The sequence below is a fragment of the Cynocephalus volans genome, chromosome 4 (genome assembly GCF_027409185.1).
Source record: "Cynocephalus volans isolate mCynVol1 chromosome 4, mCynVol1.pri, whole genome shotgun sequence".
Taxonomy (NCBI): domain Eukaryota; kingdom Metazoa; phylum Chordata; class Mammalia; order Dermoptera; family Cynocephalidae; genus Cynocephalus; species Cynocephalus volans.
In genome coordinates, this window is record NC_084463.1 from 41,323,046 (window position 1) to 41,350,247 (window position 27,202).

Below are 27,202 nucleotides of genomic sequence, written 5' to 3' on the forward strand. Positions count from 1 at the left end.
CAGCCTCAGTTATTTCTGTTATAGCAACACAAAACAGACTAAAACAGAAAATTGGTACTGAGGAGTGGGGTGTTGCTAAACAGATATCTGAAAATGTGGATGCAGCCTTGGATCCGGGTAATGGGCAAAGGTTGGAGGAGGTTGGAAGACTTAGAAGAAGAGAAAAAGACGAGGGAAAGTTTGGAATGTCTTAGAGACTTATGTGATGGTGAGCAAAATGCTGATAGAAATATGGACAGTAAAGGTCATGTGGATGGTGAGGTCGCAGGTAGAAATGAGGAATGTATTGAGAATTGGACAAAAGATAACCCTTGCTACATCATACCAAGGAACCTGGCTGCATTGTGTCCATGCCCTTGGACTTAGTGGAAGTTGCAACTTAAGAGTTGTGAACCAGAGCATTTGGCCAAAGAAATTTCCAAGCAGCAAAGCATGAAGGAAGATGCATGGTTGCTTTGAAGAGCCTATTCTTACTTATGGTGGCAAAGTCATGATGTAAAGCCAGAATTTTAAAGGGAAGCAGAGCATAAAGTTTTGGAAAATTTGCAGCCTGTCCATGCAGTAAAGAAGTAGAGAGCCAGCTTTGCACAGTGGCAGTATCGTAGCCAATGAGGTTTATCCGAGGCACGATTATTGCTAATTGAAAGAAGTAGAGAGCCAGAGAACAATGCAAGGGTGAAGCAGATAAACTGGTTGCTAAAGACATTATCTTGGCAGTGAGGCATCCAGATGCTAATAGTGGAGAAAATGAGAGGAAAGCCCTGCAGGCATTTCAGAAGTCTGGAAGCATGCCCCACACATCACAGACCCTGAGGCCTAGAAGGACTGAGTTATCCTGGAGGATAGACCTGGGGCGCAGCTGCCCTTGGGATCCTGCTCCCTGTATCCCACCTGCTCTAGCTGGAACAGCCCCAAGTGTGGTCTGTGCAGCAGCCCTGGAGAGTAGAGGAAACCTTTGTGGTGTCCATGCTGTGTTAAGTGTGCAGCCGGCGGGACGTGAGAGCCGTGGAGTCATGGCAGCCTCCACCCAGATTCCAGAGGATGTATAGAAAAGCCTGGAAGTCCAGGCAGAGACCTACCACAGGAGCAGAGAGACCAGAGGCCATCTACTAGAGCAATGCCAAGCAGAAAAGTGGGGTTGGAGCCCCCACAGAGAACCCCCACCAGGGAAATGTCTAGTAGAACCAGTGCAGCAGGGCTGCTGCCTTGACCCCAGAACTTCAGGGCCACTGGCAACATGCAACGCAATCCTGGAAAGGCTATAGGCACCAGTGTGTTTCACTGGGCTGTGCCTGGCAGAGCTGTGGGAACAAGGCTGCCTGATGCCCTTTTGTGCCCAGGATGCAGGGCTTGGAATCAAAGAACATTATTTTGTAGCTTTAAGATTTAATGCCTGCCCTGCTGGGATTCGGACTTCTCTGGGACCTGTTTTTCCTTTCTTTTAGCCTGTTCCTCCCTATTGGAATGGGAAAGTGTACCCATTGCCTGTTCCACAATTGTATCTTGGCAGTAGATAAATTTGGTTTTGATTTTCAGGGCCACAGCTGGAAGGACTTTTGCTTTTGTTCTCAGAGGAGACTTAGGAAATTTAAGTTGGTTTTGGAACAAGCTAAGACTTTTGGGACTATTGGGATAGAGTGATTGTATGTTGTATGTGAGAGTGACATTAGTTTTGGGGGGCCAGGGGCAAAATGATGGAGTTTGAATGTGTTGATGAGTTTGGATCCCCTCCAAAACTCATATGGAAATTTGATCCCCAATTTGGCAGTGTTGGAAACTGATTGAGTCATGGGAGCAGAACTCTCATGAATGTATTAATGCTCCCCCTGGGGGAGGGGGCATTAATGAGTGAGTTCTCGCTCTATTAGTTCCCACGAGAGCTCATTGCTTAAAAAGACCTTGGCGCCTTATCTCTCTCTCTTGTTTCCTGTCGCCATGTGATCTGTTTTTACCCACTGGCTACCTGCCACTTTCCACCATGAGTAGAAGCAGCCTGAGGCCTGTGCTAGAAGCAGCTGTCTCAGAATCATAAGCCAAATAAACCTCTTTCCTTTATAAATTACCCAGACGCTGATATTTGTGTTATAGCAACACAAAATGGACTAAAATGGGTCTGTATATACTTTCTTGTTGAATTGATCTTTTTAGCATTATATAATAACCTTCCTGATCTTTTCTATTTTGAAGTTTCCTAGGCTTGAAGTATATATTATCTGAGATAAGCATAGCTGCTCCTGCTCTTTTTTGGTTTACATTTCGATAAAATATGTTTCCATCCCTCCACATTCTGACAGTGTGTATCTTTATAGGTGAGGTAAGTTTTTTTGCACTTTATATTGTGGATTCTTGCTTTATAATCCATTCAGCCACTTTGTGTATTTTATTTTATTAATTTATCGATATACAATGTAGTGCTATTTGTGTTCCTTTACCAATTCCTCTCTTTTCCCTCTCCCCCTCCCCCATCAACGTTATCTGTTCACTTAACAGGTTCAAGGAATTGTTGTGATTGTTGTGTCTTCTTCCCCGCCAACCCCTGCCCACTGTTTGTTTATTAATTGATTGATTGATTTTTAGCTTCCACAAATTAGTGAGAACATGTGGTATTTCAATTTCTGTGCCTAATTTATTTCACTTAATATAATTTTTTCTAAGTCCATCCATGTTGCTGCGAATGGTAGCATTTCATTCTTTTTATAGTACAGTAGCATTTCATTGTGTAGACATACCACATTTTCCTTATCCACTCATCTGATGATGGACATTTGGGCTCGTGCAACTCTTGTCTATTATAAGTAATGCTGCAATAAACATTGGAGTACAGGTATCCCTTTGACATAATTATTTCTATTCCTCTTATTATATTGTAATTAAGGCATTCAATCCATTTATATTTAGGGGTATTATTGATATACATGGAGTTGTTACTGCCATTTTATTATTTTTTTCTGGTGATTTTGTAGGTTATTTTGTCCTTTTTCCCATACTTACTGTCTTCCTTTGTGGCAAAGTGGTTTTCTCTAGCATTACATTTTGATTTCTCGCTATTTTTAGTATGTCTCTTAAGCTTTTGTGTTGTGGTTACCATGAGGCTTACAAAAATCATGTTACAGAATTTTATTAGAGTAGTAACAACAAAAACATAGCAAACTCTATGCTTTGTTGGATTCCTTTGCTGGAGACATATTTATCTGTTCTTCAATCTTTTACTTTTACTGCTTGTAATAAATACAGGACGCTTTTTCTAAGGAAATCATGCAATAAAAATGAGAAAAAAGGATTCTGAATTGCAAAACTTTATTTAAAAAGAGTAAAGCTTTACTTTAGTGCTCAAAATATAATTCTGGGTATAAAAGATCCTGTGGAATTCAACTTAAAATCCTCAAAAATAAATGAGTTCAGCAGTGTAGCAGGTTATGACGTCAATGTAAAAAAATCAATTGTATTTCTATATACTAGCAATAAACATTCTGGAAACATAACTAAAAAAGTGATACCATTGAAAATAGCATCAAAAAAATGAAAAACTCTGGAAAAAAATTTAGGAATGCAAGTGTTCTAATTTTATACTGAAAACAACCGAATGTAATGAAAGAACAAAAACACAAATTTTAAAATGGAATAATGACTTGGATATTCCCCTACCAGCAGTTCACTGTAATTTTTTAGAGCCCAGTGTTGTTAGGAGTGATGGTACCTTGTACTTGGTCATCAGAGTTGAGGTGGAGAAGAGGTGATAGAACTGAGAAACATGTGAGAGCCAAAAACAAATGAACAAAAATCACATATTTGTGTGACTATGAGAGGATCCTGGACCAACCTGTTTTCCAAATATCTAGATTGCAATACTTGGAAAACCTTTGTTGATAGTTATGAGAAGAAAGAAACACACACACACACACACACACACACACACACACACACACACACACACGGGATTTCCCCCAGTTTTTCATTTTTTTTGTGTGTTGTTTATTGACTTTGTTTTTGTTGCAAGAGCAGGAAAGCATTTTGTGTTTCAGGAGTCAAGTTTGAGAAACATCAGATGACCAAGAATAGAACTCATGAAATATAGATAAGATCTGGATGAAGCGAGGATAAAATTCAGAACCAGCATGCATCTTTGAGCACAGGTGATGCTGTCTAGCAAGAGAACACCAATAAGAACAAATACCAAGTCTTGGACATGGGGTCATTTAAACTTTTAATTTTGAACTCCCTATGTGGACTAAAAAGAAGGGCAAGAGAGTGTGAAGAGAAAACAGGGACACCAGTGTTACCGAAACCAAGGAGAAATTTCAATGGCTACTGAGAAGTATATAATAAGTCGAGGACTAAGGAGTGTCTTCTGGTTGGAGACAGGAAGCCATTGCTGACCTGAATGAGCTTCAATTAAGTCCTCCATACTCCCATGAGGAGCATACCATGAAGAACGCCACTTCTTGACATTGGCTTTTTTTTTTTTAACCAAAATTATGAATAAGGGTTCCATTTCCATCTCTAGCATTTGAGCGCAAACTTTGCTCCAGCCATTGTGGATACAACTGCCACAATGTTGTTTCTGCTCTCCACCTTACTTACAAGGGCCTAAAAAATACAGTAACTAAGACTATTTTAAGGTTTTAAAATATTTTCTCAAGGAAACTAGACTGGTATGGAGGTACTCAAAGTCATACGATTTTATAACTATCTGTAGGAAAAAAATCTTCAGCAAACATCATTATTTCTTAAAAGGACTGCAGCAGCCCTAATACAATCAGGAACAATACAGGTTAAGTACAATAACTAATCAATCAACACAGTCCTGGAATTCCAAGTTAATATAAAATCACAAACAAATTAATGTGTTTTTAGATGACAGCTACCTTGTTACAAAAGGCACACTCATGAACCTGAAGAGAAACCAGATGGGTAAAACACTATCTCTTCTTCAGAAACTTAACCCATGCAGTTATGGGAGTGTAGTCTATAGGAGGAAAAGTATTGGTGTTCAGTGGGGAAATGGAGTCTCTTCAATTTTAAACTTTATCATTGTTGTGTTGGAGGACCTTTGATGTCAATTTAGATAAATTAGTTAAAAATGACAGAAAAGCCCTGAGTCAAAGAAAATATTTGTAAACTGTAACTTCCTGTCTGAACAAAATGACAAGAACCATTTTTCCTCCTCTTATCTACTACATTCAACTATAAACTATGGAATTTACCTAAGAAACACCCACAGGAGTACTCTGGAAGGCTGTAGAAATAAATAAACAACAGAGTGCCAGGATGTCATTATACTCTCACCAATCAGGAGAAGGAGACCCTCCTGATGTTTTCCAGAATGTGGCAACAGAAGGTAGTCAGGTAGGGTCATTTATCCCTAGACTCAACCTGACTTCTGTGACAACAAATACTGACTACATTCCTGTTCCCCAAGCCCAGCATGACCTGAGCAAGATACTCAGAGCCCTGGGGGCAATTAGCAGACAGTGAGTCTGTTCTCTTTTTTCACCTATAGATGCTAAGGCAACCAGGCAGCTCCTGCAATGACCCACCACAACCAGTGAATTATTCCAGGAAGATGTACATTCACATGTATGTCATAAGTTACTATTCCTTCCTCCAGCGCTTTAGGAGAAATATGCTTGGGGACTGTGGACATTGTCCCTATGTAAAAAGCTCACAGATTATGAAATCTGTTCCCAGAAAGCCTGACTTGTTGGGGTAGGATTGAGAAGTGCATGGACCCAGGAACACTAACCTCTGGGAGAATCTGCTCCCACCATCTCTGACATACTAGCAGAGTCATTCATTCTGCTGTTGTCACTCTCTGCAGCTCATGTCTTTGCTCTGAGACTCAGGGATGGTGTTTTTACACTGTTTGAAAAATAGCACAGCCCAGCTGTGAAGAGCAGAGATGCCAAGCCTGAGAAAAGAGAAAAATGGCACGTAGGGACCTTGGAAGCCTATTCATACTCCGTTTTCAAAAAAGGGCTTCTGAAAGACCAGTAGGCCAGCTCTGATTGGATAATCCTGTTAGTGGCCATCAGCCAATGAGAAAATAATATATTGAGACTCTTCCAAGAGTAAATGTCAAAGACCTCCACCTACAGCATATTCATCTTCAGAGTTCATTTTCATGTTTTTCAACTTTTCTTTTTTAATTATCACTAAGTCCAACACATAAAATTACACACATGTGGAATACTAGAAAATACAATTACATAACCATAATCACAAACTTTAGAATATGTCCATGACTCATCTCATTTGCATTTACTCTTTCACCACTCCAGCTCTAGAAAAATTTTAATGCCTTTCCTGTGCCTATGGATGAGCCTTTATAAAAATATCTTAAGTGCAAAAATAAATTATGTAGTTTCTTTAGGTCTAGTTTCTTTCACATAGCTGGACACTGTTGATGATCTTTCCTGTTAGAGCAGATATCATTACTATATCTGCTTTGATTGGGGAATAGTATTCTATGCCACAGATACACCACATACATGTTAAATTCTGCTAGTGGATGAATATTTGTTTCATTTACTTTTGGCAATTATAAATAGTGCTGCTATGAGCATTCACACATGAGTCTTTGGCCATAAACTTATCTATTTTTTTATTTTTTTTCATGCACTTGAAAAAGAAATGTTTGAGCACTACGGTGATTCTAGATAATATTTTGAGAAACTGCCAAAATGTTTTTCAAAGTGCCTGCACTATTTTACATTCTCATTTACAATATGACAGTTCCATATTCTGTAAATCTTTGTTGACACTTATTATTGTCTATATTATAGCCATTTTATTGGGTATTAATTATCCTCCTTATGGTTTTCATTTGCATTTCTCTAATTACAATAATGTTCATAATTCCACATACTTATTGATAATTTGCATATCTTCCTTGTAGACACGTGTATTTAAATCCTTTGTCCATTTTAGTGCGTGAAGGAGCGCACTGCCTGCGTGACTGGGACAGCTGACGGATGACCCCCCCGTGCCACGCCGCCTTTGTCCATTTTAAAGACTTGATTGTCTATTATTGACTTTTAAGAGTTTCACCTTTATTTCAAAATACACCCCCCTCACACAGATAAATAATTTAAAACTTTTTTACATTAATTGACTTGTCTTTTTATTTTCTTTATGGCCTCATTTGAAAAACATAAGTGTCAAAATGTTATCAAATGCAGTTTATCTTTTTATTTCCTTTTCTAGAACGTGATTTTGGTGTAATTTCTAAGAAATTGTTACCTACCTTATAATTACAAATATTTACTCCATTATTGCTCTATAAGTTTTATAATTTTATCTCCTACAAACAATAAGAGATCTGTTTTGAATAGTTTTGTGAATGGGTCTGATTTGTGTGAGGGGTTCAACTTTATCTTTCTGCAAGTGTATACAATTTTCCCAGCACCATTTGCTGAAGAAGCTGTCTGTACAAAAGACAGTGTTTTGTGTGTGTGTGTGTGTGTATTTTTCTGGAAAAAATAGCTAGTCTTTGCCATGCAGTATTTCTCCCTTATTTGAGTTCTCTGATGTCTGCTTAGGTGTGACTTCTGACAAAAGATGTTCTACATTCATTACAATGAGTGTTCCATATCCACAAGATCCACATTCATGGATTGAACCAAATATAGGTCAAAAATATTTGAAAAAAAGAAAGTATGGCAATGCAAAATATACCAAAAAAACTACAACTACTTATATTGTTTTTAACATATTCAGTAATATAAGTAATCTAGACATGATGTGAAATTGTGCAGCAGAATGTTACACAATAGCTCACCACTTCATATAAGACTTGAGCATCCACAGATTTTGGTATCTATGGAAAGTTTTGAAACCAATCCACTGTGGATATGAATGGACAGCTGTACATTCATAGGTTTTCTCTTTCACATGAGTTCTCTGATGCATCCTGAAGTGTGCTCATGACTAGCAAGGTTTGATTTCTGGTAGGAAGATTTCCTACATTCATATGGTTTCACAACTGTGTGAGTTCTTTGATGTACACTGAGGTCTGCTTTACTGCGGAAACGTTTCCTATATTCTTTACATTCATCTGGATTCTCACATGTGTAAATTCTCCAATGCTTGCTGAGGTTTAACTTCTGGTGAAAAGTTTTTCCACATTCATTTCATACATAGGTCTTCTCATCTGTGTGAATCTCTGATGCATGTTGAAGATTGACTTACGTTTGAAGGTTTTTTCACACTCATTGTATTCATAGGGCCTTTTCTATGTGTGACTTTTCTTATGTTTATTGAGATCCAAGTTATGGTAGAAAGATTTTGTACATTCTTTATACTCATATGGTGTCTCACCTGTGTGAGTACTGTGATGTACATTGAAGTCTGATTTACTTCAGAAAATTTTTGAACATTCATTACATTCATATAGTTTCTTACCTGTGTGAATTCTCTGATGTCTGGTGAGGTTTGACTTCCCATGAAAGGTTTTCCCATATTGACTACATTAATATGGTTTCTCACCTGTGTGAAGTCTCTGATGTACACTGAGGTTTGATTTAGAGTAGAAAGTTTTTCCACATTCTTTACATTCATATGGTTTCTCACCTGTGTGAGTTCTCTGATGTTCATTGAGGTGTGATTTAGAGGACAAAGTTTTTCCACATTCTTTACATTCATATGGTTTCTCACCTGTGTGAGTTCTCTGATGCCTGCTGAGGTGTAACTTCCTGTGAAAGGTTTCTCCACATTCACGACATTCATATGGTTTCTCACTTGTGTGAATTTTCTGATGGCTGCTGAGGTGTGACTTCCTGTGAAAGGTTTTTCCACATTCACTACATTCATATGGTTTCTCACCTGTGTGTGTTCTCTGATGTTCATTGAGATGTGACTTACTGTGAAAGGTTTTTCCACATTGACTACATTCATATGGTTTCTCACCTGTGTGAATTCTCTGATGCCTGCTGAGGTGCGATTTACTGTGATAGGTTTTTCCACATTCACTACATTCATATGGTTTCTCACCTGTGTGAAGTCTCTGATGTACACTGAGGTTTGATTTAGAGTAGAAAGTTTTTCCACATTCTTTACATTCATATGGTTTCTCACCTGTGTGAAGTCTCTGATGTACACTGAGGTTTGATTTAGAGTAGAAAGTTTTTCCACATTCTTTACATTCATATGGTTTCTCACCTGTGTGAGTTCTCTGATGTTCATTGAGGCGTGATTTACGGTGGAAAGTTTTTCTACATTCTTTACATTCATATGGTTTCTCACCTGTGTGAATTCTCTGATGCGTGCTGAGGTGTGACTTCCTGTGAAAGGTTTTTCCACATTCACTACATTCATATGGTTTCTCACCTGTGTGAATTCTCTGATGTACACTGAGGTTTGATTTAGAGTAGAAAGTTTTTCCACATTCTTTACATTCATATGGTTTCTCACCTGTGTGAGTTCTCTGATGTTCATTGAGGCGTGATTTACGGTGGAAAGTTTTTCTACATTCACTACATTCATATGGTTTCTCACCTGTGTGAATTCTCTGATGCATGCTGAGGAGTGACTTCTCATGAAAGGTTTTTCCACATTCACTACATTCATATGGTTTCTCACCTGTGTGAATTCTCTGATGCGTGCTGAGGTGTGACTTCCTGTGAAAGGTTTTTCCACATTCACTACATTCATATGGTTTCTCACCTGTGTGAAGTCTCTGATGTACACTGAGGTTTGATTTAGAGTAGAAAGTTTTTCCACATTCTTTACATTCATATGGTTTCTCACCTGTGTGAGTTCTCTGATGTTCATTGAGGCGTGATTTACGGTGGAAAGTTTTTCTACATTCTTTACATTCATATGGTTTCTCACCTGTGTGAATTCTCTGATGTGTGCTGAGGAGTGACTTGCTGTGAAAGGTTTTTCCACATTGACTACATTCATATGGTTTCTCACCTGTGTGAATTCTCTGATGCGTGCTGAAGTGTGACTTCCTGTGAAAGGTTTTTCCACATTGACTACATTCATATGGTTTCTCACCTGTGTGAAATCTCTGATGTACACTGAGGTTTGATTTAGAGTAGAAAGCTTTTCCACATTCTTTACATTCATATGGTTTCTCACCTGTGTGAGTTCTCTGATGTTCATTGTGGTGTGATTTAGATGAGTAAGTTTTTCCACATTCTTTGCATTCATATGGTTTCTCACCTGTGTGAGTTCTCTGATGTACATTGAGTTGTGATTTATAGTAGAAAGTTTTTCTACATTTTTTACATTCATATGGTTTCTCACCTGTGTGAATTCTCTTATGCTTGTTGAGGTTTGACTTCTCATGAAAGGTTTTTTGACATTCACTACATTCATATGATCTTTCACCTGTGTGAATTCTCTGATGCTTGCTGAGGTTTGAGGACTTGTGAAAGGTTTTCCCACATTCATTACACACATATAGCTTCTCCCCTGTATGTGTGCTCTTATGGATTATAAGGGGTAATTTCTTCATGAATGATTTATCACATTCACTATATTTATAGGGTTTCTTTTCTGTGTGTATTTTCTGCTGTTCAGTGAGTGCATAATTTTCACAAAACTTTCTCAAACATACATCAAACTGAAATGCTTTCTCTGATACTGGAATTGTCTCTTGGGCAAGAACAGCTGACTTATAAAAGACTTTCCCATAATCAAATTTACAGGATGTCTCTCCCATATATACTTTCTTCTGTTCCAATAATATTGGCTCTGTGTTGAAGGATTTCCATTGTCCACTATATTCAAAAGCCTGCTGCTGAGCATGAATCTTGGAATGCTGATTAAGATGCTCACAATGTCTCCACAATTTCCCAGTTATATTACCCTCATCAGATTTCTCTCCAGCATGCATCCAATCAGCCTCTCTAGGAGGAAGTGCATTCTGACATACATTGAACTCTTTGCACCTCATTCCTAAATACTTTTCACTATTTATAATTGAATTTGAAATATGGTTTGAGCTCAAATGAAATGCTTGTTCTATTTCAACTCTCTCTTCACTTGATGTATTGCTGTTGGTAATTACAGAATCCTGCAAATGTGTATCATGATGTTCTTGGCTTTTTGTAATTAGAGCTTTGACTATCTGTACATCTAAAAGAAGAAAAAAATACCATATCCATAAGCCACACATAAGTACTGCTTAAATGAGCATGTAAAGGTAAAGAAGTTTTTTCATATTCTCATGAAATAGGATTGTACAAAAATGAATAATGGAAATTGGATTTATAAGTATACATGTTTCCTACATACTACCATAATGTAAAAAATTGTATCAACATATTTTCTGATGTACAATTTTCTTTATTTTTCATGCATAAGAAAATATTTGATAAAACTTTCACCTACACTTAGTCATAATTTTCAACCAAGTGCTTATCATGTGACATTTGTTTACCCTATTTTATTTCTCAATTTTATTCTTATAACAACAGTGGGTATCACATAGTGCTTTTCCCCCTTCTTATTCTGATTTGAGTATGGTAATACTTTATCAGATCAGGTACTTTCAGGATCAGCAGGAAACCAATTTTCTTTCTTTTAAACAGAAATTTGCCTTAGGTTCAGAATTTTGCTCCTATTGTTCGTTTAGTTTTTATTCTTCCCTACAAAAAGGCTATAGACATCTGGAAATTTTTCAGATAAAATATCTCCTTTCCCACACAGTAGATAAAAACATCTTACTACAGCTTTCTCATTTAACATCACTGCCTCTGCTTCTCAAAAAGCTCCATTTTACCACACTGTGCACCCCTTTTCTGCAGGTTTAAGACATTTGGTTGTCAACCAAGGATGTACCCACAATATTTCCATTCCTATTTAACTCCTTCTGAGTTTAACTGGCATTCTACCTCCGTTTTCTGGTGCACACACCTCTGCTTTATAATTTGCTCTTTCTGAGGCTTTAATTTTTTGCAATGAAGATTCAGTTGTGTCCTATTTTCATAAAAAAATAAAGTCTTGTGTACATTCCTTGTTCTCTTGGTTTCGTTTAGAATAATATTCACAAAGAGAAGCAGAACGTGCTAACTTCAAGTTCCAGTACTCCACAAAAAAATCTGAGCCCTTCCAAATAAAACTCTTGGTTCACTTGATATTGGGACCCACAATCTCCTGAATCCCCTTCCAAGTCAAGTAGCTCCTTTCCAGGTGCCTATGCTGTATCCTTAACAGCTTCACACTTTCTGATTCATGGTACACAATGCTTACTTCTCAACCTCTTTGCTCATCTTCTTATTAACACCCTAGGTAACCTCCTCTATAATTATGACTTTAAAAATCAGCTGTAAGCAACCAATTTCCAAATTTGTAGCTCCAATAGTGATGTCCTCTCTAAACTCTCAATTTTATACTTATGCAAGTACAATATGTCAAATCTGGAGAAGAGTTAAGTTGAACTTATGTTATGCCAAAGTAAACAATAATCTTCCTAGAACTGCCCAATGTGGATATCCTTCTTAAATTCTCACTACCCACTTTTCTCTCTCTCTCATTGTGGTTACATATTCCTCATGATTCTAATACAAATATTTAATGTATATTATTATCTTGATTCTCATCAGAATGTGAACCCTATGAAAGAGACATCATTTAGATTATTGCTGTTTTAAGTACTATATATAAAATAAACAGTGCATAAAACCCACTTAATTATGATGTAGTTAAAAATATGTGAATAAATAAATGTTTGTGCTATAATTTAAATGTTCCCCCAAACACATATTGAAGCTTGATCATCATATTAACAGTGTGAATAGTGTAGAAAATCTAACTATGGTATTTGAAGTGTAAGGCTTTGAGGAAGTTATTAGATAGTGAAGGCCATGACTTTATGAATGGATTGATCTGTTCATGAAATAGTGAGTTAATGGGTTATTGGGGGTAGATTGGTGGCTTTAAATAGCATGTGGACACACTTTTGCCACTCTCACCTTGTGACACACTGCACCAACTGTGGACTCTACTGAGAGTCTCCACAAATGAGAAGAACCCCACCAGATGTGATGCCTCAGCCTTGGACTTGTCTGCCTACATAACTATAAAAAATAAATTTTGTTTCCTTAAAAATTACCAATTTTCATTTATAAAGTTACAAGCAGAAAAACATGGACTAAAACATTCTGGAAGAAGATGTACATGATAAGGGACCAAAAGAGAGCTACCAAGAATACAGATAAAGTTCACAGTAAATAAAAGGGTCTAAAAGAAGAAAGGCAGAGATTAGATTTGGGGAAGTATATGAACTACTCATTAAAATAAAATGTGGGTGTATAAGTGTTAGAGCCCTCTTTCAAGATTATATAATGCATGAGTTTCTAAGTAGGCCAGCAGTTCTCTGGTCTGAAATCTAGCAAATATATTGGTAAAAACAGCTGAACATGACCAAAATCTGCTGGACCTTACTCTTTCCAGCTTCAGTGCCCAGGACATACTGACCTTGTAGACTCTGGTTTTGGGAGTCTATTGTCCATTGTTCTGCTTCTTGCTCCAACTTGAAGATCACTTCAGGTTTGGTAATACAGTACCCTTTAATGGATAATAACAGGGACTTTGCAAAATTGTTGTCAGGTTCTTGAAAGAATGACAAGAGTTCATCTTAAGATGCTATGAAATGACAGGGCCAATTTGAATGTTTCTTTGGAGAGGGATGATGCATTCTTTATGGAATAAAATTGTACCTACATAGCATTAAATCTTATAAGTGATTATGTACCATACAAGAAGAAAGTACTGCCCCGACACTGAGGAGTTTCACTCACCCAATGACACCAGGTTGCTGTAGGTCTCCAGCATCACATTCCTGTACAAAGTCCTCTGACCATCATCAAGGTCCTGCCACTCCTCCCATGTGAAGTCCACAGCAACATCCTCAAAAGACACTAATCCCTGTAACAGCACATTTCTCCTCAACTCAAGTCACCAGACCTGGTTCACAAAATGGAAATCTGGAAGTTCATAATTCTGTGGGTGCATGTACACATGTATCTTACAACAGGTAACGTATTCCGTATGGTAGAAGAAAGAAAAATCACAACAGGAAGATTCTGCAACTGTAATAAATTATTAATTGCAAAAAAATACTACTACAAAGCCACTTTACAGATCTAGACCATCATTATTGCTACAGATAAAAGGATGAATAAAATTCTACTCCTCCAAGGGATCTATATCATAGTATGAAGACATAAGTATAAATACTTACCTGAAAAAAAAGTGTGAGTTGAACTAATTTAGAGCCAAGTGCAATACAGTGTGGTGTAAGAAAGAATGAGAAAATATAGTTCTATTTTGTGTTCATTTGTGTTCCACTGAAATGCCAAAGATGCTTAGCTTTTCCATGTAAAGTATATGAGTAAAGAGCAAAATTCAAGTCAGAAGGACACAATCAACTCACTCTACATTAAGGGAACTACATACAGTACTATGTCTAGGGGATGGGATAAAAACAATTTGACAAAAATCAAATATCAAAAATCTTATGCCCTCATTGTTGACTTTAAATTACTTTCAAATTAAAAGCATGTACCAAACATTTCCAAATTTCCTCTCTGTGTGCAAAAAAATTGCTTGTGTCCACCCCGGGGTGAATACTGCCACTTTTCAAACCACGAGGTGTAAATAATAAGGTCCTGTAAGGACAGGTAAATGACATAATCAGATTTGCATTTGACATTCATCCACTAGAAGGGAATGGTTAAGGTGCTTGTGCGAGAATTAGAGGGGAAGAAAACAGAGTACTAGATGATCACCTGTCATCAGGACACACAGCAGTAAGCATAGCAAAGAGGAAAAAAAAGGAAAGAAAAAGCAGCAGCAGAACATGGTTCTACTTTGCTGCGCAGAGAATAAAAATGAATCTTATTCCCAGGCTATTTACAGGATTTCAGCTACTTAGGTATTGGCATTGTAAAGTAAAATTTGTAAAATTGGGTTAAAAAACATCTATAATGCAGAAGTGACACAGACTTGAACACATTATCCTTAAAATATCTTTGGAAATGTCCAAATGGCAATTAGATATATAATTTCAGTGTTTAGGACAGATATCTAAGCTGATAATAAAGACTTAGAAAATATTAGAATTTCATCGATGTCTTTAGTAATCAGAGTTAATGAATCTATAACATTAAACTAAAAACTTAGGGAATCTGCAGAAACATTAATATATAAAGATAGCAGAAGAGAAATAGACTGTGAGGATCAGGAAAATTTTTCTGAATTTATTTCATGAATAAAGGAAAACTCAGTATTAAGAAGTCTACCAATACAATTGATCACTTTCATAGTTATGAAGCAAAATCCTTTGATTATCTACGTAAACATTCAAAAGGTACTTCTAGAAATACATTCCACTTTTCTATTCCTGCACACACACACACAAACACTTGAAAATCATCACTACATTGTAAGAACAAATAAAAAGCTGAAGACTGAAAAATCAATAACTCTTCTTGAACAGTAAGAAAGAAAAGGACACAGAGCACACTGCTGCCCCAAAGATTAGTGAGGCAGACAGGCAAATATATGGAGTCATGGCTTATAGGAGTGGATATTTACTATTGGAAACTACCATGGGAAACAGTGTAAGAGCGGGAAAACTTAAATTGTGACTGACAAATTGATGGAGGCTCATGAATAGAGTTGTAGACAACTCTGAGGGTTAAAACTCCAGGAGACCCAGTCATAGCAGGAAACCAAAGTACTGTGTAATTCACTGTCACAAGCATGAACAGGATCCTACAGTTAATAATAAAAAAGATCTCCCCCCTGCTTTCACCTCTGAGAGAAAAAAGGCAAACCTTTAAATATGCCAGAATATTCTGCTGTTTATTCATTACCTACTCTAAGATATTTTGTTATAGAAGTCCAAATGGACTAAGACAGCTCCCACCTCTCCACAGCTTATGACCCAATTACTGAATGCATATTTACAGTAGTTTCTTTTCCCTGTTACATCATATCTGGCTATAAAGAAAACAATTACAACGCACTTTTAAAGACAAACCCCACCACCCCATAATAAACAAGCAAAGAAACACAGCTGGAAGTGATAGAGGAAGCATCAGAAAAAGCCATGATCATAATGTTAAAACTTTCAAACAAGTTATTTAAAAAAAAACTGATGAATAAGCTTAGGGATGAAATGGATAAAGTAGAGAGTACTTAACAGCAGATGGACAATGAAAGTACACATAAGAGTTCTAAGAAAGTACCAAAACAAGCAAACAAACATAAAAACAGTAGCACAGATCAAAAACACTGTAACTGAAATAAGGAATGTTTTTAATTAGCTTATTAACAGACTGAGAAAAGAATCTCTGAGCTTGAAAATACATCAATAGAAACTTCAAAATCTGAAAAACAAAGAGAACTAAGACAGAAAAGAACATAATATCCAAGGACTGTGGGAAACTACAAAATTGTCCCATAGAATAATGAGACAACCACCCTCCCAAAAAATATAGAAAGAGAGACAGAAAGAAGCAGAATGTATATTTGGAACAATAATGCCTGAGAGCTTCCACAGATTGTCAGACACCAAACCATAGACCCAGGAATCTCAGAGAATATCAACCATGATAAATGCCAAAAACTTCACCTAAGCATATCATTATTAAAACACAGAAAATCAATTTAAAAAAAAACACAAAAAGGAAAAGGGAACAAAATCTTACTATACTTATAGAGAAGAAAAGATAAGAATTACATATAAAATCTGCTCAGAATACATGCAAGTAAGAAGTCAGTGAAATGAAACAATCAAAGCGTCAAGAGAAGAAACCCACCGACTTAGAGTTCTCTACCCTGTAAAATCATCCCTCAAAAGGGAAGGAAAAATAAAGACTTTCTCATATGAACAAAAATTAAGGAAATCTGCTGCAGTGTAAATGTCTTGCAAGAAATATTAAAAGAATTTCTGTTGACAGAAGAATAAGATGCGTATAGTCAGAAATCTTGATCTCCATAAAAAAAGGAAGAGAATTAAAAAAGAAATAAGTGGAAATAAAATAAAAGATTTTATTTTTCTTATTCTGAATTAATCTAACAAATAAGAGGTTGTACCCAATAATAGTGGAAACAACGTATAAATTCTATATGCTTTTACACACACACACACACACACACACACACACAAATTAATAATTTTAAAATAGAAAGTCAATAGCGACAAAAACAAAGAACAAAATATCTGATTCTTCGGAAAGATAAATAGAGTTAGGAATCCTATAAAAAGGCTGTGGAAACACAGGACCAAAACAACCAATATTAGGAATGAGAGGAGGGGCATCCCTACAGATCCTGTGGACATAAAAGGATAATAACGATATACTGTGACTAATTCTCTTGCACACATTTGAAAATTTAGATAAAATAGATCAAATCCTCACAAGATACAATTAACAAAATTCACACAATATGAATAAGCATATATCTGTTATAGAAAATGAGTAAATCATTAATAATCTTCAAAACAGAAAACATCCATCCCAGATGTGTTCAATGGTAAATTCAACCAAACATTTAAGGAAGAAATTATAGAAATTCCTTACTGTGTATTGGTACTTCCCAACTCATTCTATGAGGACAGCATTACCTCAATACGAAAACCAGGAAAAGACATTACAAGAAGAGAAAAGTACAAATCATTACCACTCATGAATATACACGCAAAAGTCCTCAACAAAATATTGGTAAACGTAATCCAAAAATGTATTTTTAAAAAGCTGTGCATTATGATCAAGTCAGATTTATTCCAGTCATGCAAACTGGTACACATTTGAACATCAATTAATATAATCCATCACATCAGCAGACTTAAATAGAAAAACTTATGATCATAGCATAGAACCAGAAAAAGCATGAGACAAAATACAGCACCATTCCTGATAAATACTCTCAGTAAACCAGAATTAGAGGGAAACTTCATCAACTTGATAAAGTCTATCCACAGAAACCCCAGCTAATATGATACTTAATGGTGAGAAATTCAAAGCCTTCCAACAAAATCAGAAACAAAGTAAGAATGCACCATCTCAACACTCTTTTCAACATCGTACTTAAAGTCCTAGCTCATGCAATAAGATAACTACTTAAAATAAAAGGCATACATAAAGGAAAATAAAATAAAATTGTCTTTGTTTACAGATCATATGATAGTGTGTAAAAAATCCAAAACGGACAAAAAAAATTCGGGAACTAATAAGTGATTATAATGAGATTGCAGGATCCAAAGTTAATATGCAAATTTGATCACTTTCCTATATACTAGCAACAAACACGTGGAATTTGAAGTAAAAAAACAAAAAGTGAAAAAACAAAAACCACACTATTTACATTAGCACCCCAAAAATGAAACAGTTGTGAATCATATATCTCACAAGAAATTAATATCCAGAATACATAGACTCCTTCCACTCACAAGTCAAAAAACAAATAACCTGTTTAAAAATGGGCAAAGGTCTTGAACAGACATTGCTTCAAAGATGATATACAAATGGCTAACAAGCATATGAAAACATGCTTGACATCACTAACCATTAAAGAAATGCAAACTAAAGCCACAATGAGATATTACTTCACACTCAATAGAAAATCACAAGCACAGGCAAAATTGGAACCCTTGTCAACTGTTTTGGTGGTGGGAATGTAAAAGGGTGCAGCCACTATAAAAATAATACAGTGGCTTTTTAAAAAATTAAAATTAGAATTACCATATAATCCAACAATCCAATTTTGTGTATAAATTTAAAATAATTAATAGCAGTAGTGCAAAATATTTGCACAACTGTGTTCATGGCAACATTATTCACTTAGGAGTTGGAAGCACTCCACATGTCAACAGACAAATGTGAATACAGAAACAAAACATTTTATGTTCATAAAGGAATATTAGATAGCCTTAAAAACAAAGAAAGTCCTCACAGTCTTAAGCTGTAACATGGAACTTTGATAATATTATGCAAAGGAAAATAAGCCACTCACAAAATGACAGATATTGTATGGCTCCACTGATGTAAGTCAAATTTTTAGAAACACAAAGTAGAATGATGGTTGTCAAGGTCTGGGAGGAGAGGGAAATTGAGAGCTGTCATTTAATGAGTACAGACTTGCAGTTTTCCAAGATAGAAAGTTCTGGATATCTGCTGCACAACAGTGTGAATATACCTAACACCACTTAAAGGTTAAGAAATGGTTAAATTTATATGTGTATATGTGTTTTTTTACTGAAATTAAAAATAGATTATTTTGAAAATAATTTTAAGAGGCCAGTAGTTGATCATACTGAAAAATAAGTGAATAAATAAATAAAAATAAATTGAGTACCCAAAAACAATTTAGGAATGGAAAAACAGGACATAATGGCAATTGAGACAAAGAGAAACTGGGAAGTAAAATAGCAGACCCAATTCTAAGCTTATTAATAATTAGTTTCAATTGAATTGGACTAAATATTCTACTTTATGCAGAGACTGTCAGCCTTGATAGGAAAGTAAGACCCAACTATATGCTATCCACAGAGACATGATTTAAATACAAAGACACAAACAGAGTAAAATTTTTAAAAATGGTAAAAGATGTACTACACTGACAGTAAGTATAAAAAGCCTAAGTCAAGATATTAATATTAGCAAAAAGAAACTTCAAGACAAAAACATATCAACAGGGAGAAAAAGAAAGCCCTTTCATAATAACATAAGTATTATATGCGAGGAAGATGTAACAATTATAACTATGTCTGTGCCTAAACACAGAGCCACAAAGCACACTCACATGGTGCTTAAAGACTGGGTAAGTTCTGAAAAATGTGTCATTAGGCAACTTTGTCACTCTATGAACCTCATAGAGTGCACTTACAGAACCTACATGGTACAGCCTACTACATACCTGGACTATATAATGTAGATTACTGCACAGATATAAATGGGGTCTGTTGACTAAAATGTTATGTGGCACATGAGTGTATCTGAAAAAAAAAACTGAGCTAAAGTGAGAAATTGACAAATCCACATTCATAGTTGCAGAATTCTTTTCTCTCAATAACTAATGAAATAACCAGATAAAATTATCAGGAAGAATACAGATATAATTGACAAAATTTTAACTATATTATATTATGGATATGTATATTTGTTCTCTGTCTCTGCCTCCTAGCATACAACTCCTAAAATCCTTAGACTCTTCAAAGTGATGAGTGTCACTGTGCTTGCTAATCAGTTGGCTGGTGGCTGGCTGCACCTGGGTAAATTCAGGATGGGAGCTGATTGTCAGCGGAGCCAACTTTGTAATTAGAGGGTTGGGAATTACAGCCCACACCCCCAACTTCCAGGGAGGGGAGAGGAAATGAAGGTTAAGTTGATCAACAGTGGCCTATGCTGTAATCAATTGTGCCTAATGCGACCTCCATAAAAACCCAAGAACACAGGGTTGAGGGAGCATCAGGACAGTTGAACTCATCCGTGTGCCAGGAGGGTGGTGTACCTCATATCCAAGGGAAAGGAACCTCCTGTGCCAGCACCCTTCCAGGGCTCACCCTTTGTATCTCTTCACATAATTGTATTTTTCAAAATGTGCTTTGGAATGAATGAGAAAGTGTAAGTAAATGTTTCACTGAGATCTGGGAGTCCCTTTAGTAAATTTATATAGACTAAAGAGAAAGAAGGGCATTGTGGGAGCCAGTCAGAAGATTCAGGAACACTGACTTCCAGTCAGAAGATTCAGTAACATTGACTTGCAACTGGCATCTGAAGTGGGGACAGTCTTGGGGATGGAGCTCTTAACTTACGAGATATGATCCTACCTACAAGTAGATAGTGCCAAAATAAATTTGAATTAGAAATGCACCCTGCTTGATGTCTCCTGCAAAATTGCTTCTAGGCTTAGTGTATGAAGAGAAATCCTCATGTATCTGATGTCAGCTGCCAGCAGTGTGTTGGGAGTATAGGAGGGGAAACTGAGTATGTTTTTTCCCGTCCAACCTAATTGATATTGGTAGAGTACAATCTGAAGCTGCTACGAGTAAATGTGTCCACCAATGTTAATGTGTTGGAAACTTGATCCCTATTATAACAGTGTTAAGAGGGTAGGAAATCCAATTATAATACTTGAAAGGTGGGACCTTTAAGAGGTGACTGGATTGTGATGACAATGCCCTGGGGAATAGATTAATCCACTCACAAAGTAATGGATTAATGTGTTAATGAGGTATTGTGGGCATAGACTGGTGGCTTTGTACACTGGGCACATGAAAGTGCTCTTGCCATTCTCACCATGTGTTAATCTGCATTGCCACAGGACTCCCTACAGAGTCCACACCATGAAGAAGATCCTGGACTTGAGCTTAGCCTCCAAAATTGTAAAAAATAACCTCTTCTCTTAATGCATTATCCAGTTTCACATATTCTGTTGTAAGAAACAAAACAAAACAAAAGAAAAAGAAAAAAACCAGACTAATACAGAAACACTCATCAAGACACAGTACACACTGACCTATAAAACAAGTCTCAAGACTGAAATACTATAAAATATGTTCTCTAACCACAATGAAATTAAATTAGAAACCAACAACAAAAGTATATTCACAAAGTCTCAAATATTTGAAAATTACATGACACACTTTGAATGGAGGCTAAAAATCAAAGAGCCTGTGTCTGCTCTGTGGGGGTAGCTTTGGTCTAATGGATTTTAATGCACAGAAGCCTGTGCTTTCTAAACTAATGATTACATCATTTCTTGTATCAAAAGGCCAGAGATAGATAAAAGATGAAAAGGAGGCCATTGGATCCCCAAATTACTATAAGCAAGAAATAGAAAAAAAAAAAAAGTTGGTCAAGTACAAACCCAAGCATGTGAGGATTAAGGATGCTGACAGAAAATTGTGACAGCCAAAGGGGAAGTGTAAAGAGTCACAAGGAAACTTTCCAGGGATGAGGACCAGGCCCTGTTCAAAGAACTACAGTACGTGGCCAGTGGGAAGAACTAACTGATCAGACCAGTGTCTGCATGTGGCTCCCCTTCCCACCAGCCCTCTCTGAAAGGAAGTGCCCACATGTTCCTGCCAGTGTCTTCACTGTGAGGTGGGTGTGTCTGGAGGAGCAGATGACAGGCCACAGGACCTGTTTATGTTGGGCTTTCAGCCCGTTCTGTAACAGCAAAAAATTTCTGAGGCTCTTGAGAGTGGCAAATTATATTCTGCACATGACAGAATTTTGTGGGTAACTGTGGTCTTGAATTTTTTTTACCTTAAGGTACATTTCTAATAGCTACAAGGAAGTATTCAACAGGGAGTTTAATCTATGGTTGAAAGGCTGGCAAAGAGGTACAAACTGGAGAGGAATAGGTCTGAAAATTACAGAGGATTGAATCGCTCCAGAACAACTGCAGAGTGACAATAGGGCCCAGGATGGAGTCTTGGATGGACTCTGTTACAAATAGAAAGTAGAAGAATCCAGAGAAAAAAGAAGAAACCGTCAGTGAGGTCATCATAGCAAGTAACACAGAAGAATTTCTGGGAACAGGTCATGAACAGCAGTTTCAAATAGGGCGGAAGATTCAAGTAAGGCAAAGGCTAGAGAATAGTCATTGAAACTGATTATAATTTAGGTGATTGGCAAACTTTTGAAGAACTGAACTATAACTACACTGAGTGGGTTCACGAGCAAATGAACGGTGGGAACATTTTCCAGAAAATATAACTTTGCACAGTGTGCTGCACACCTGCAGGAACACAGGAACCGAGAGAAACCTGCAGAGAGTGACGCAAGAATCTGTGGTTGACTCAATCCTCACAATGATCAAGGTTTTAGCTGTGAACCAAATAAGGCCTTCCAAAAGCTGTTTGGGTTCACACTGTTTTAGAAATTGCAGAAAAACCTTTTAAGGGAGTTGTTCTTTACCACTAGGTCATTGTGTTTACTGCAGAAAACTGAAAGTATTTGTTTTCAAGTTGGTGGTAAAAAAAAGAACTTTCCACAACATACTCAATGAAAATAGTCTGTCAGACTTTGGTGGCAGCAAATCTGGATGTTCCATAAAAAATGTAGCATACTGCCCTCTCAAATTTCATTCCAATGAAGAAACAAAAGTTCCTTTTTGCCATGACATCAAAAGGACCGGATACAAATTTTCACTCAGCATGGAGTATCCTAAGTTCTGCCAAGCTGCTGTGTCTACATGCCTTTTTCTTTTATTCCTACATTTCCCACAAGCTAAGTTTTACTTATTTATACTTTTCTATTTTAATACATAGACCCCATAAAGGTCATAAATACAATGTTAGACAAAGTAAAGGACATAAACAAAAAACTCACCAAAGACTTATTCATTTTTTGTTGCTCTTGGAAATGCAAATAGCACTCTGGCAGCACAGCTGAAAGAGAAAGAAAATGGAGTGAATTAAGAAGAGAACTGGTGTGACTTGATCTTGGATTCTCCTCACCAAAACACTGCCAATTAGCTGGAAACAAGAACCACCACCACCAGCAACACAAGAGACTTTTCTCCCTATTGGAAGATAGTCCTTTATGCCTCAAAAAGAGGAAGCACATAACTAACTGAAGATGCATCTATAAATACATTAATTGACAAAAAGCAGACAATTTAATTTGGGGTTAATGAAAACAGATGAGGGTACTTTAAAAGTTTGCATAAAAATTAAATTAAAAGATAATGTGAATACTTCAATACACTTTTTGAAGTCCCCTCATAGATTACCTACTGCTTTAGCAACATCTAATTTTACCTTAAGATATAATTTAATCATTTAAACCAAAGAACAAAATATCATGTCTTCACTAAAATCAATGTGATAAAATATACCTAGGCTGTATTAACCATTTGCCTATTAATACAGGGATTTCACATAGCAGTCCACATGAGTGTTTCCACTATAACATATCTTGCTTTTCTATACCTAAACATCAGAAAAGTGTACATCTTTCACCCCAACATTTTTTGCCCATAAGTATAAAAAAAAGTACATAGTACATATTTCTTGTGGTACACTCTTCCAGTAATAATTTCCAGTGTCAGGTATCCCTGTATCCATCTTCTCATATAGTATGTTCTTGCAATAAACTGGGCTTTGCAATTGATTTTCTTTGGCAACTAAGACATTAGAAAATGTGATGCAAACATGGCTTTGGAAAGTGATTGCCATTGGTGCTTGCCTTCTTAGACACAGTTATGTTGTAAAGAAGCCTGGGGCTATGCTGTTGGAGACACAGGACCTACCCAAGAGCCAGCAAAAGCCACAGGACAAGAGAGTGATGACATCTTAAACCAACCAGCCTCAGTTGAGGCACAAGCTGACTGAAACCTCATTTGCAGTCCAGGCAACACTAATATAGAAACTGCCCACCTGAGCACACTCGAAAAAGCATTTCCATAGCAAATACACATGTAGCAAATGAAATATGTTTTGTGTTTATTTCTGTTTTTGTAAGCCATTGAATTTTGGTTAGTTTCTTACCTAGCAAATACTGTTACAAAGAAGACGCCAGAACTCAACAGTAACAAAATTATTTGGAAGAAGACATTTTAAATTACATGTCAAAAATAGTCAATAGAAATTCAAAATCACACACACAAGTTTTGAAAATCACACAGAATGACAACTGGATGGACTTCAGTGAGGTTGCTAGAGCTCACGGACGCCACATGAATTATATAAAGCAATTGGTTGCATCAGTAAACTGTTTTGTAAGTTTTTAAAATTTATTTCTCAAGTCATAAACAAGTCTATTTACCTAAGTCTATTTACCTAAAAACATAAAACATAAAAAGTGTCTGTTACTTATAAGCAAGTATTACACTGTAACTTAATTACATTTTAAGACATAGGTGTGGGGCTGACCCTGTGGCTCACTCGGGAGAGTGCGGCGCTGGGAGCCCAAGGCCGTGGGTTTGGATCCTATATAGGGATGGCCAGTGCACTCACTGGATGAGTGCAGTGCGAGTGACACCAAGCCAAGGGTTACAATCCCCTTACCGGTCACTAAAAAAAAAAAAAAAAGACATAGGTGTGGAGAAGCGTGATGCAGTCTAATCTGCCCATTTTAAATAATGTTAAATAGGCTCCCATAATATCCTTGCAGATTTCACAATTTTAAAGAACAGATTATTGACATTAAGTGGAAAACACTTGTGTTGTTGACCCTTTGAAATCACATAATTCATAGAAAGTTTTGGAAATAAAAAAGGATAGTGATATTTAAGGCAAAATAAATTAAAGCAATGTTTGATCTAAGTTAATTTCATTCTCACAAAGATAATCTCAAAAGTAAACAAACGCTTTTTTATATTTTTTTATTCTTAGTTTTACTGTAACATAGTTGATTGTACATATCTGTGGGGTTCAGAGTTGAATATCGATATCTGTGTGCAACATGTGATGCTCAAATAAGGATAACTGGCATGTTCAACAATATGCAACGTCATCATTTTTCACAGCCCTTTATCAATTCCTCCCTCCCCCTTCCCCTTTCCCACCTCTGGTAACCTCAGCTCTCCTTTTGAAAATTTCAATGTCTTATTGATTGTTTTTCTTTCTTTCTTTTAATTTATACATTTATTTTTTAGTGCCCACTTATGAGTGAAGGCATGCAGACACTTATTTTGACTTAAGTGTGGCAAAAGGATAACAGCAAAAAGTCAGTCTGTGTAACATCAACAGATTATGTGACCACGGGCAAATCACATCTCCTAAAATCCATTTTAAAACGATCTTTCTAATAAGGTAGGAATAACTTGGCAAACACTTCCTGAACTATTGAGAACAACTATCAGGATAGTGAGAGCCTCAGGATTATCTCTAGATGCCACAAATGGTGATAGGCTATGTTTGAGAGAGCTCAGACACTAGAAGCAATCAGGGAAGATAGAAGAAACGAGAGCGTGTTTAGAGGGCACTGTAGGCAGATCCTCTCAGATATGACAGGTTATTCCTTCATTCCAGACCATATATTCAAGCCCCCTACTATAAGTAACATTTCCTAGGCCCTCGCCTATACTCAAACTCATGTCGCTTTTGAAAGATGGTGCAAATCTTTCAATAGCACTCAGTCCCCAATAGCTATTGAACGAGAACACCTCACTCAATCAACCAACTCGTGTGCACTCCATTCACTGGGATCAGTAATGGGTTGGGATGTGCAACGCTAGGATCTTGACCTTCTGGGACATTTTTGCCTGTGCTCCTAAGCATTATTGGGAGGTCTCAGGCCAGAGGGGAATTCTTGCAGGGGAGATTCCTTTTCACTGCGCACCATCCTTCAAACTTTTTAACACCTCCTTTACTCCTAAGAAAACTGGACCATCAGCCAGTGGCCCAATCTTTCTCCTAGAAGTCACTGTCCCTGGAGACTCGGTCATGTACAAACATCTGTAGACTTGGACCAGAAGTGCTAGGCAGGCTACACAGTGCTGGAGGGAACAGAAACTACACTTGCTAAAAGAGACACCAAGACGCCCCACAGATACAACTTGCAGAGAGTAACACTGAGTGTGCACACGCTTCACAATTCTTTCTCTGGGAACTTGAGGGAATTTCGCTACTATTGTGAACGCGCTCATCTTACACATCAGTAAACTGAATGTCACTAGGTTAGCACCAGGTGCCCTCATGGCAGGGCCGCAACGGGAACTCACCGCACACCTCCCAGGCTCACGCTGTCTTCAGGCGCCCCCACTCCAGACCCGCCGCCATCTTGGTCTTGACCCCCAATGGCGGAGCTTCTGCAACCGGCTTTTGTTCTCCAGGAAGGACAAGCCCCGCCTTCTGGAAGCCCACATTCCTCTGACGAAGCAGTCGACAGAACAGGGGGAGGCCCCCCTTCCCCAGCCCAGGTCCATGGTTCAGACCAGCGCATCAGGCTCCGCCCGCCTCACACGGACCAGCGGACCTGTTCCACCAAACGCTGAGACACCCGTCTGCTCCACAGGGTCCCCTCCTTCACCCTCGCACCCACCTTCAAGGACACAGACTCCAACCACAGAACCTCGTCAGCATTCTGGAGGTGGCAGCAGCCTCCGGAAGATGAAAGGAACGGGCAAGGCCGCACATGCGCACCAGAAACCCAGAACAGCCCTGCCCGGATCCCCTGCGGGTGACGTCATTTCAAAACGAAACTACCTTTCCCAGTTTGCAGAGCGAACTGAGCGGCACATGCGCAGAAGAAACACAAGGCGGGTCACATAGCTCTCTGCAGGTGATGTC

The 27,202-nt window shown here is 37.4% G+C and overlaps 2 pseudogenes; one reads left to right on the plus strand and one right to left on the minus strand.

The window, feature by feature from the left end:
* LOC134376048 (zinc finger protein 717-like) overlaps nucleotides 1-26,358 on the minus strand; it is a 32,080-nt pseudogene extending 5,722 nt beyond the window's left edge.
* On the plus strand, nucleotides 580-648 carry LOC134377391 (U4 spliceosomal RNA; annotated as a pseudogene).
* Nucleotides 26,359-27,202: the final 844 nt, after the last annotated feature.